Source organism: Protopterus annectens, chromosome 1.part1, assembly GCF_019279795.1.
Source record: "Protopterus annectens isolate FY-2018-M chromosome 1.part1, PAN1.0, whole genome shotgun sequence".
Taxonomy (NCBI): domain Eukaryota; kingdom Metazoa; phylum Chordata; order Ceratodontiformes; family Protopteridae; genus Protopterus; species Protopterus annectens.
The window spans coordinates 1,554,570,720-1,554,582,942 of NC_056726.1; positions in this window are offsets into that span (position 1 = coordinate 1,554,570,720).

The window sequence follows — 12,223 nt, forward strand, 5'->3', positions numbered from 1 at the left end:
CCAAAATGTGTCATAGCCATTTACCATGAGCAGCCTCTAATTTTCTCATGGCTAATGCTGTGATTGGCCATACTTATCACCATATAAGGGTGTAGATAGCAACAGTAGTTGGTATAGCTTCACCATTGAGGACAGTGCAATGGTTTTTGATCTCCAGATTTTGGATAGTCTATAAAATGCTGCACTAGTTTTTCCAAGTCTAACCAGAACTTCCTTCTTGCAGTTACCTGTATGAGAGATGAGACTGCCCAGGTAATAGAAGTTCTCTGTCGTGTCTAATTTTGATCCTGCAGCCATTATATCTTTATTGTCATTCCATGCTTCACTGACCAAAACTTTGCATTTGTCAGGATTCATTTTAAGGCCTACTTTTCCACCTTGTTTCTCCACTGCTGTGGTCATTGTCTGCATTCCACCCCATGTTGTATCAATCAGAGGTACAGTATGTTGTTGGCAAAGTCCAATTCACATAGCTTGTTGTCATCAACCCATTCCAGTCCTGCTGAGATTCCATATAATGCTTTTTGCATAACCCAATCAATAACTTTTGTGACTAACAGCAGAGACAGTATACATCCTTGTCGTACACCAGTAACCACATCAAACCAGTCACCGTACTCATTAGTCACCCGAACTGTGCACTTGTTATCTTGATACAAACTCTTAAAGAGTGTAATGAATTTTGGAGGAATCCCATATTCTGCCAATATGTGCCATAGTGATGCAGTATGTATACAGTCAAAGGCTTTTTTGAAGTTTGCAAAGCTGACAATGGTTTCTTCCAAGCTGGTGCTTTTTCTATAATTTCTCTTAGTACGAAAATCTGTCAGTGCAGGATCAACCCAATCTAAATTAAGTCTGTTCCTGTCTGAGTCTGTCATCAACTGCTCCTTTTAGCCTTTTCAATCATACACTGGCGAAAAGTTTGCATGGAATTGACAACAATGTGATTCCACTCCAGTTCATGCAGTCTCTAAGATCTCCCCTTTTTGGTAGAGGGATGATGATGCCATTTTTCCACTCATTGGGTATCTTTTCCTGAGTCCATGTGTTGTTCAGGAGACATGAAATATTCCACTGAAGACGTAGCATACTTTAGCAACTCTGATTGTATCTGGTCTGTTCCAGGAGCTTTTCCATTTGTTAGTTTGACTATTGCTTCCTGTACTTCAATCTCGCTAATGTCTGCCAAGTTCATATCCAGAATCATTGTTGACACTTTGCCATCATTGTACAAAAAAGAAAACGCGGTGAAATGGTCACTCCTTGAGAATACTAAATTTAATGAAATGCTAAAATGACAACGTTTTATGTCCGACCTCAGTAGTTGGACTTCTTCAAAAAAAATGCCAAGCAAAAGCAGTTATTTTTTTTATTTTTATTTATTTAACATTTGTTGACCGGGAATGTCCGACTAGGTTCCACAGAGCCTGTTTTCAGCAGATGCCCGGGGAAAAAATGCTCCAGATGCATGTCTTTGGAATGTTAAAATTCAAACATCTTATTTATAACCTTCCTGCCAAGATTTTGAAACACTTAATTGTCTCTTAAAGGTGTATGTAACCAGACATTGTTGCCTCAAATATAATGCTCGCTTTTGACATCAACCTGAAATTAAAATCACATTAATAAATATACACTTTTTGCAACAGCCCCCTTTATCAGCCATGTAAAATTGTATGAAATTACATTAAATCATACTATTCAAATCTATATTTAAAATGCTTTGCTTAATACGTGCTAGCGATCACATATATTGGTGATCGAGTTTGAACCACGGATGCTTTACTATCTAGCGCCCTATGGATATTATGGCATATTGTATTATTGTATAGTTGGTATGCGATTAGATCGTTAATGTACTTGCTTAATACGTACTAGCGATTATATATATTAGCGATTGAGTTTGAATCATGGAAGCTTTATTAGCTAGCATTCTATAGATATGAGGGCATATTGTATTATTGTATAATTGGTTTGCATTTAAATTATTAATGTATTTTAAATATAGATTTGAATAGTATGATTTAATGTAATTTCATACAATTTTACATGGTTGATAAAGGGGGCTGTTGCAAAAAGTGTATAATATTTATTAATGTGATTTTAATTTCAGGTTGATGTGAAAAGCAAGCATTACATTTGAGGCAACAATGTCTGGTTACATACACCTTTAAGAGACAATTAAGTGTTTCAAAATCTTGGCGGGAAGGTTATAAATAAGATGTTTGAATTTTAACTGGTTTTGCTTGGTATTTTTTCTGAAGAAGTCCAACTACTGAGGTCGGACGAAAAACATCATTTTCGCGTTTCATTAAATTTAGTATTCTCAAGGAGTGACCATTTCAGCGCGTTTTCTTTTTTGTACAAGTTGTTTTTTAAGAGGAGAGCATTAGCACTTTGCCATCATTGCCAAATTCATGCAGATCATCTGGTGTGAGGAAGTTTAGTACAGGTTCAAAATGTTCTGGATATCTCTTTAATTGTTCCTCTTGCATTTTTGCAGTTTTTCCATTTGCTTATCTTTATTTTATTGTTTATTCTCATCTGTAAGTTCTTTGGCAACACACTACAATGTCCTGGGATTTCCGATCGCTGCTGCTGTTTCTGTCGCCAGTTTCTCAACCCATACGTTTCTGCCATTCTTGCACATCCGTCTGACCGGTTTATCTTTCTGTTTATATTCTTCAATCTTTGGTGTGACTGGTCTCGCCTTCAGTTGAATCACATCGTGCATCAATGGCTTTCCAAGTTTCAGCTGTTATGCATGCTTCTTTTCTTTTGCCTCTGTTATACCCAATTGTTGCTTCCACGCTCTCTTTGATGATTGCCTTAAATTGTTCCCATTGCTGTTCAATATCATCATCTACACTCTGTAGGGCAGAAAATCGATTTTAAGCCTTGATGTTGTATCTGGTTTGCACGTCAGGTGACATTAACATGTTGGTGTTAAATAGAGGAGATACTAGCATTTTCTTTCAGTTCTTGAGTTTTCATTTCATTGAAGCGACCACAAGGTAGTGATCAGATGTGATCAATTCCTCATCATACTTTGACATCTTGAAGCATACTCACCCATCCATGAGATATGCAAATGTGATCAATCTGATTCACCATGTATCTGCTGGATGAACTCCATGTTGCCTTATGAATGTCTTTGTGTTTGAATATGCTGTCCCCAACTTTAAAGTGATTGTCACTACAGAACTGCAGTAATCTATAGCCATTATCCGTTCTGTTTCCCAAAGCAGCAGAGGCAATGACATGTTCAAATCCCTCTCTGTTGCTTCCAATTTGAGCACTGAAATAACCCATCACAATTCTAAAGTAAATAGCTGGGAACTAAGGTCATCACATTTTGGAGCTGTTCATAAAATTCATCCTTTTCAGTATCTGTGATGGCTTCTTTTGGTGCATAAACTTGTAATAACATTGGTAAAATGGCTCTGGAGGTTACTGAAATAATTCTGTCTCTGATTATTTCCTAACTGACTAACTTTTTGATGCCTCCTTGTTAAGCAGTATGCCAACTCCATTCTCATGCCTATCACCACATGAAAACAGAACTGTGATGTCTTCTGAAATAATCTTGCCTGATCCAGTCCTTTGCATTTCACTGGTTCCAGCAACCAATAGATTATAACGCTACATCTCATTTATGATTTGTGCCAATCTACCAGTGCTATAGGCTATATGAATAGTCCAAGTGCCGATACTTGAAATGGATTTAGCAGTCATTATTTCCCTCATCAAGGACCTAACTTCCTTATGGCTTTCATTAGATTCCTTCATCAAGTTGCCAGTTCTTTTGTTCAAAAACATTCCAATTGGGTTTTCTCCTGCTATGCTGAATAGAATTGAATTTTGTCTTCTTGTGATTTCTGCTGCAGTATACATTTTACCTGAGACAGTTGCAAGCCCTCTGCAGAAACTGTTCTCCAGGATTGAGTACCACCTGTGTTGGCCACCCATTTTTCAAGGTTTCTGCTGAGCCTGTCCACCTTGCATAGCACCCTAGGTGATTTGGTCATGTGACCTTCACCATGGTGGCATAGCCTCAGCAGGCAGTCCCCTACTTGGAGTGTTGACCCCTTCACCACTATGAGGTGCAGGTCAGATTTTAGAGGGGTCACTATATTCATGGGTGACTTTTAATTCCCCACTATTACCTGGGAATTTTATATGACACTAAACATGCAGACACACAGATTCCTGGATTTTGTAAACACAAACTCCCCTGGACCAGATGGTCAATATACTGACCAGGGGTGCAAACATACTGGATCTAGTCCTCACTAATATGGGAAAGTGTTGCACACTCCCTACAGTAATGTCTTCTCTGGTAAGGTCAGACCACAAAAAGGTCTCCTTTGAAGCAACAGTAAAACCCAGAACCCCAAATAATCCTGGAATGTTCAGGAACTACTCTAAGGCTAACTTCTTATGATTAAGTGATGACCTGGCAAAATTTCAAGCCTCCATAAACCCTGAGAATACTGCTGCCTAAGCGGAACTGTTCACAGAAACCTGTACAAGCATGTTAGTAGCTGAGAGAAGCAGATGTACCCACCTGGAAGAAGTTCAAAACTAATTCAAAAAACAAGCCACCCTGTTGGAACCATTACATCAATAGGCTGTATAACAGAAGGAAGAAAATCATGGCAACAATTAGGAGGTGCACCACCCAGAAGTATAAAAAGTACTCTCATCAAACTAAACAAACAACCCAGAGGAAAAATAAAGTCCACCAAAACCAAATTTGAAGTAAATTTGGTGTCCCAGGCCAAGGACAACTACAAGCCATTCTTTAGCTATTTCTGCAACCTCAAAGGCAATACACAATTGTGTGTGGAGCTCATTGTTAATGGAGTCACCTGCACCGAGCCAGAACCTATAGCAAACCTACTAGCAGACAAACTGCCCCCCTAAACCTTCCCTTAGGAAATGTCATAAAATATAACTCCCCCTACTGTCAATAGGGAGTAGGTCCTCAATTCTCTAAGGCCAAGAACACTGCATTGATGGGCCCAGACAATATCCCAGTATGTCTTCTAAATAGCATGAAACATGACCTATCAGGGCCTCTGGAATCACTATTTAACTGTAGCCTCCAAAAAGGCTTCATGCCTCATAAATGGAGAACAGCAACAGTCATCTCTCTCCACAAATGTGGACCATCTATAGACCCTGGAAAGTACAGACCCATACATCTCATTAGTCTCATATGAGATCATGTAAATGATCAATAAAGGCATAGGAAACCTCCAGACACTGAACCCAACCCAATTTCGTTTTGTCAAGGGCAGGTCATGCCTAGTCAACCTGGTGGACTTCTTTGAGAAGGTCACCAAAGCAACGGATGAGGGCAAAATATTTCACACTGCCTACCTTGACCTGGCCAAGGTATTTGACATAATATCCCACTCAAGCATTGTTGACAAACACAACAGGTTATATATAAACCATAGTGAGCTGGCTCACAGCCAGGACCCAAGAAGTTAGAAATGATGAGTCCACTTCTACAATGAGGCCAGTCACAAGTGGAGTTCCTCATGGATAGATCCTGGGACCAGTCCTTTTTGGCATGTACTTCTCTGAAGTCCAGGCCAATATCAAGGGCCTCTGGCTGACTAAGTTTGCAAATTATTACAAATTAGGAGCTGTCATAGAATACCCCACTGATACAAATGTTTTGCAGGAGGGGCTGACACAGACCAATAACTTTTGTCACAGCCATGGATTAACCTAAATCCCAAGAAATTTATAATAGTAACTTTTAGGAAGTCATCCACCCCTGATAACTATCATATTGACATCACACCCCTAAGAGCTGACCCAGTAGACAAGGACTTGGGAACACACATAGACAGTAATCTAGCCTTTGACCATCAAGTGTCAGCAGCAGTATGGAAATCATTCTATGTTGTGAAAATTATGAACAAAGTATGGCTTCCAGGTCCAAGGAGGTCATTGTTCTACTGTATTAAGCACTCAACAGACCTATTATTAAGTACAATGCCCCTTTAATATGTACCTATCCAAGAACATCCAACAACTGGAATGTCTGCAGAAGTTCCTCACTAAAAGAATACAGGGTACAAATAATATGTCCTGTGCAGACCGCTTCAAGCCTTTATCCCTGTATTCTGTCTCCTACATGCTGTTGAGAGGAAATCTATGTCTGGCATACAAGTCATTGTCAGACCCCACTCTGATTGATGTCCTGCATATCCACAAAACAAACAGCACCAGAATTACCTATTCTAAAGACTTAAACTTTGTCTGTGATATCTGGTTAAACAAGTCTGTGTGTGAAATATAACATAGCTACAGTATATAAGGGTCTATATCAGTTCAACAAAACAGCACATCATCGAATACAACAACCTCAAACTTTTAACCACGAAATCTAAAAACATTGAAAGCTCAGAACAGCGATTTTTTTCCCTGGGAAAAAATCACTGTTCAGAGAAACACACACACACACAACACAAGCACACCAAAAAAACAGCAATCCACACACATACATCTAAAATCCTACATCTAACCCTACACTAAACTGTACATACAGTACTATCTATCCACTATCCTTAACCCAAATCCTAACCCTAAGGTCCATCACTATTGCACACTCATTTCATCCGCACCCTAACCCTAACTCACATACCCCGCCCTAACCCTAAAGTCTATCACTATCGCACACTCACCTCTCCCGCGCCCTAACCCTAACTCACATACCCTGCCCTAACCCTAAAGTCTGTCACTATCGCACACTCACCTCACCCACGCCCTAATCCTAACTTACATACCCCACCCTAACCCTAAAGTCTATCACTATCGCGCAATCACCTCACCCGTGCCCTAACCCTAACTCACATACCCCGCCCTAACCCTAAAGTCTGTCACTATCGTACACTCATCTCACCGGTGCCCTAACCCTAACTCACATACCACACCCCAACCCTAACATCCACACAATCGCACATTTACCTGAACCCAACCTGTAACTTTCCACCACAGTGCTGAAAATAGCGAAGCCACAGAAATGGACAACCAAATTCTTTCCCTAGGAAAAAAAATGTGGTTATCTACAACTTTGGTGTTTTCAGTATTTGCTGTCTTCGTTTTGATATGAGACCATTCGAAGTATTAACACTTCGATGATCTAATATAGACCCGTATATAAAAAATATGATGTGCATAATTCTCAAGTTAATTGACATATAGGTTTGCATGACATGCTGGTCAATAATACATTATTTTGATAACGCATCTCACCAAAGCTATAATGATTCAAATCATAAAAGAGGGTCACAGATTGTATTTGTATTACTCATATGTCAACATTATCACAGGAAACTAGAAACAGAAAACTTTTCATATGCATGTCACGTAGGTTTAGTTAAGTGATTTAATATTCAATAATGGCAAAACATTTCTATAAAGAAAGGGCAAAGATGAGGATAAAATAACTCTAGGTTAAATCAAGGTGGCTGAGAAGTGCAACTGGGCAACTTGGAGCATCAGTTACACACGCATCAGAGAAGGGGCTCAGACTGAAGGCAGCAATGAGGGCATTGGTCTGCACCCTGGAATGTATATTCACTGTTGCAGACACACTTAGCTAAGATTTTGTATTATTATCAGATGGTACTTTTATAATTGCCTTTACTCCGTTATATGTCTCATGCATTCTTACTAGTGGATTTTGACATTCGCACAGGGACGTACATTCTTCCCTTCACAAAAACTGGTCTGTATACCTGCATAGTTAATGCCAGATAGAAAAGTATATACAGATTGTAAAGAAAATAAAATATTGATATGAACAGTCAAGTAACTTAAAAATAAGAACTGAGCCTTCTATATTAAATGCACCCTTGTGACATGGACATTTTGTAATTATTTTACCCCTTACTTTTAGTATACCTAGTCCTTGAAATGACCTTATAAACTGGACAAATCTATTTTTTCAGATGTGCAACCCTTGCTTTTTTTATTGTAATAGGTCAAATTTCCTTACTTTTTTAAGATGGCCAATGAAGTATTCAGCACTGATGAATGTATTTTTGATTTAATGTGAAAAAGAAACAAACACATGCAAGCGTGCACACCTTCCCACAACATACACACACACACACACACACACACACACACACACACACACACACACACACACAAAATCACAGACATACACACACAGATGCACACACACACACACACACACACACACACACACACACACACACACACACGCATACACACACGCATGCACACACACACACACACATACACACATGCATACACACACTCACTACAAGAACTAATTTATAGAAAAAAACTGAGGAACAAAATTATTTATATTTAATTCACCATCACTATGCTAGTTCCTCAATCATTATAGACTGTTTCATTCTGAGTGTATAAGAAAGAGTGGCATTCTGTCTTGTAAAACAATAGTGCAAAAAAACAAATGCCTTCTGTTTTTTTGGATTTTTTTGCTTGAAAAGGTGCTTGAAGTCAGTAGTTCAGGAGGGAAATACAGGCGAGAGAGCGATGTAGCATGATAATCCTGCCATCACCCCCCACCCAAACAAAAGGGTAAATGTTTTCTATCTTCAGTAACTCTTAGAGACTAAAGCACCTGTTCTGTCAAATACGCATATGTGTCATGTTCCTGTATAAGTATACCCTGTACTAAAGCAATTTGTTGTCTAATATTAGGTATAAAAATGAAACTGACAAAAAACAAGGAAGTTGTAGCTATTTGCATTCAGTCTTATTCGTACCATACTCAGTTGATAAAGGCCTGTTTCCTGCCTGACCACGCGCTTCCTTTGTCTAGTAAAATGAAATTACAAAATAATACAGTAATCAAGTACACAACATAAGATAACTGCGCAGAGTTACTAAGGCAGCAGCATGGATAAAGAGAGTTTGCAACAAAAACAAATAAAAAATAAAAGCAGAAATACTGAGCCGCTTGCATGCATAAAAAGGTATACTTGTTTGCAGTCAGAATCTTAAGGTTTTTGAGTGTCAGAAAAATATTTAAAAGTCTATTCATTCACTTTTCATAGGTTCATAGGTGTGCACTGGGCTGATGGCCCTGGGGCCTTTACAAGCCTAGCCCATAGAACTGCCCTGGCATCGTGCTGCCCAACATTTAAGGTGTTTTGTAAACATTTTGCCACCACCAGTCACTCTTCTGTCATACACACTACCCTTGCCACTCTGTGCCAGATACTTGAAGTTATTAACCTGTTCCACTATCTTCCCTTCTATCTCAAATCTCATCTTCTTCTGATTTCCCCAATTTGCTGCCATAACCACTGTCTTATCTGTACGTAGTTTTATCCCATGTAACTTCAGTTTTCCATTCCATTCCTCTATCCTTTGCTGAATTTCTTGTTCAGAGTCTGCCTGTAATGCCACATCATCTACATACAGTGACTTTGTTGATCTCCACTATGGACAGCAGTGGGCTCAGAGCTGAACCCTGATGAACACCCACTCCCACTGAGAACCCTTCTGTGAGACTGAACACTGTTTGTACTTGAGTCATTGGGCCCTTGTACATAACTTGCACAATAATAGTACCAAAGTTTCTGGGACTTCAAACCACTTCAGGACTGCCCAAATCAGTTTTCTTGGGACCTTGTCATATCATTTCTAAAAGTCTTGGAATGACCAGTTGGACTCTTTCCTCATCACTAACTTCTTCTCAACTACATGCCTCACTGCAAACATCCGGTCACTTGTCCCACATCCTGATCTGAAGCCAAACTGCTCATCTCTCATCTTATTTTCTGCTACTCTCCATATCCATTTACCAATCATCCTCTCCAGAATTTCATGCAATGGAACAGGAGTTTGGTACCTCTGTACTGCCCACAGTTGTGGATGTCCCCTTTGTTCTTGCACTAGTATGTTTATTCTCCAGTCATTTGCTGACTCCCTGGACTTCTGCATTCCACTACCAGCTTTCATTATGTACCTTATTTCCATACCTGGCTCAGCCACATATCTGTTCTGTAGTCCTCACACATGCTGTTTTGAGGCGCTGCCATTCTTATTCAACTCCACCAATTTCCTTTTCTTTGTGAGGTGCTAGAGCCCTGAGTAATTCCTTGAACAGCTGTACTTTCTCTCCACTCAACTTCCAGGTCTTCAGCTTGGTCTCAGTTTACCTTAAAGCCTTCTCTGACCATTGTTTGCAGTTGATTGTGGAAGCCAGTGTTTTATGCTGTGGGCCAACTATTTCACTGAAGATGACGTTGCAATCACTGATTCTATGTCAGTGCCCTTTCCTTACTAGTAGGAGGTCTACCTGAGTTGCATGTTGGCCACTCTTGTATGTGATCTTGTAACTGTCTCGCTTTCTGAACCATCTGTTTGCTACTATCAAGCCATTTGTCAGAGAGAAGTTTAGAATGGCCTCTCTTTCTTTTTTCATGTTTACCCATAAAAATGCATTCTTTTCCTCAGTATCATGACACCGCTGTCGTGCATCGCCTGAGATTATGAATACTGCCCTATCATAGGCTGAGATTATGAATATTGCCCTATCATTGGCTGAGATTATGAATTCTGCCCTATCATAGGCTGAGATTATGAATACTGCCCTATCATAGGCTGAGATTATGAATACTACCCTATCATTACACTGGAGTCTGATTGCCATGAGTCTATCACTAATTCTGATGATATCCCTCACTGCCTTCTGAAGCCTCTCTCTCACTACAGTTCCTACACCATTTCCAGCTTGTCCTCCTGCTGAGTAGTAGACTCTGGATCCAAAGTCAAGTATCTTTGCTGTGCTACTCTTTCATCTTGTCTCTTGAATACATAGCATGTCCAGCTTCCTCCTTGCCGTCACATCATCCACTTCCAAGCTGCTTCCTGTCAGTGAACCGACAATGAATGTAGCAATTCTTAGTTCATGTTTGGCAGGTTGATTGGATTTATGTCCAGCTTTCGCCAGCCAGTAGCTTATTGACCTAGGGCTGCTGAGATTTATGGTGGTTACACACCGGCCAACAAAGGTACACACACACCTCCCACTGTTAGAATGGGTCCCTGGTGTAGGTCAGAATAGTCCAGGTCCTAAACTCACTTATCACCAGCAAATACCCATGCTGATTTGGCAATATCAGTCAACATGACCAAATCACCTAGAGCCATATTTTACACTGCCAAGTGGCTAGCCTGCCATGGTGTACAGTCTGCGATCTTTGTTCCCCTATCTTGAGGATACTGAGCACCACAGTAGATGCCCAAAACAGTTGGTCTATACAACACTTCCCCAGAGGGCACCATGTAGAGTCTGTGCTGCTGCCCACAGCTACATTCATTGATGAGTTTGAGATGGAAATACTCAGCATGTTTTTGGAGGTGGGAAGAACTCCACAGAGACAGAAAGAGAACATGCAAACACCAAACAGGCATTGGTCAGAGGTCAGGATCAAACTTTGTACTTTGTGCATGGGAGGCGAAGACCTTAATAATTATGCCAACTGGTCTCTTGGGGTCAAAGGTGAGGGTGTCATTTCAAAGAGGCCTCTGAGATTGTAGTAGATACAGTTTTGGTAAGTCTGCTAGCTAATGCTGGAAATGTGTTTTCATGAAGAAGTTTCTAGAATAGGGAAGTCAGAAAAAGGAGTGTTTTTCTGTGAATATAAGCCTGTGGGCTTTTTGTAGGGTGGAACAGTGATACATGCTTTTGGATGTAAGGATGATGAATCTACAAATGTTTTTCATTGTTTTCTGATGGGCTTTTACATTTTTTGTGGAGGTGTGTGCAAACAGTGGCGGATCATATTCAAGTTAGGCCAGGAGGAGGCCTTTCCAAATAGCAGCTACATTTGGGTGAGAGGAAGTGGGAGATTCTCCACAGCCAGAATAGTAGAAAATGTATTTTAGATTTTGTTTTGTTTAGATGTGTGTGGAAGTCTAGGCTTTCATCTAGCCAGACCTTGAGGTTTCTGAAGTTGAAGATAGTCTCTAAAGTTTGTTTAGGGTTGCAGGTAATGGACCAGACAGGTGGGTTTGAGCCTAGTTTGCATTTTGATGCAAAAAGCATTTTTTTGTTAGTGTTGAGGATAAGTGTCTTTTAAGCAAGTCAGCTGGATAGAATGGTGAGGTCTTTTTCCAGGTCTTATGTAATAGTCTGGATCTTAGGGCATGCCGTATAAGAGACCCTGTTGAAGACCATGGTTGAGTA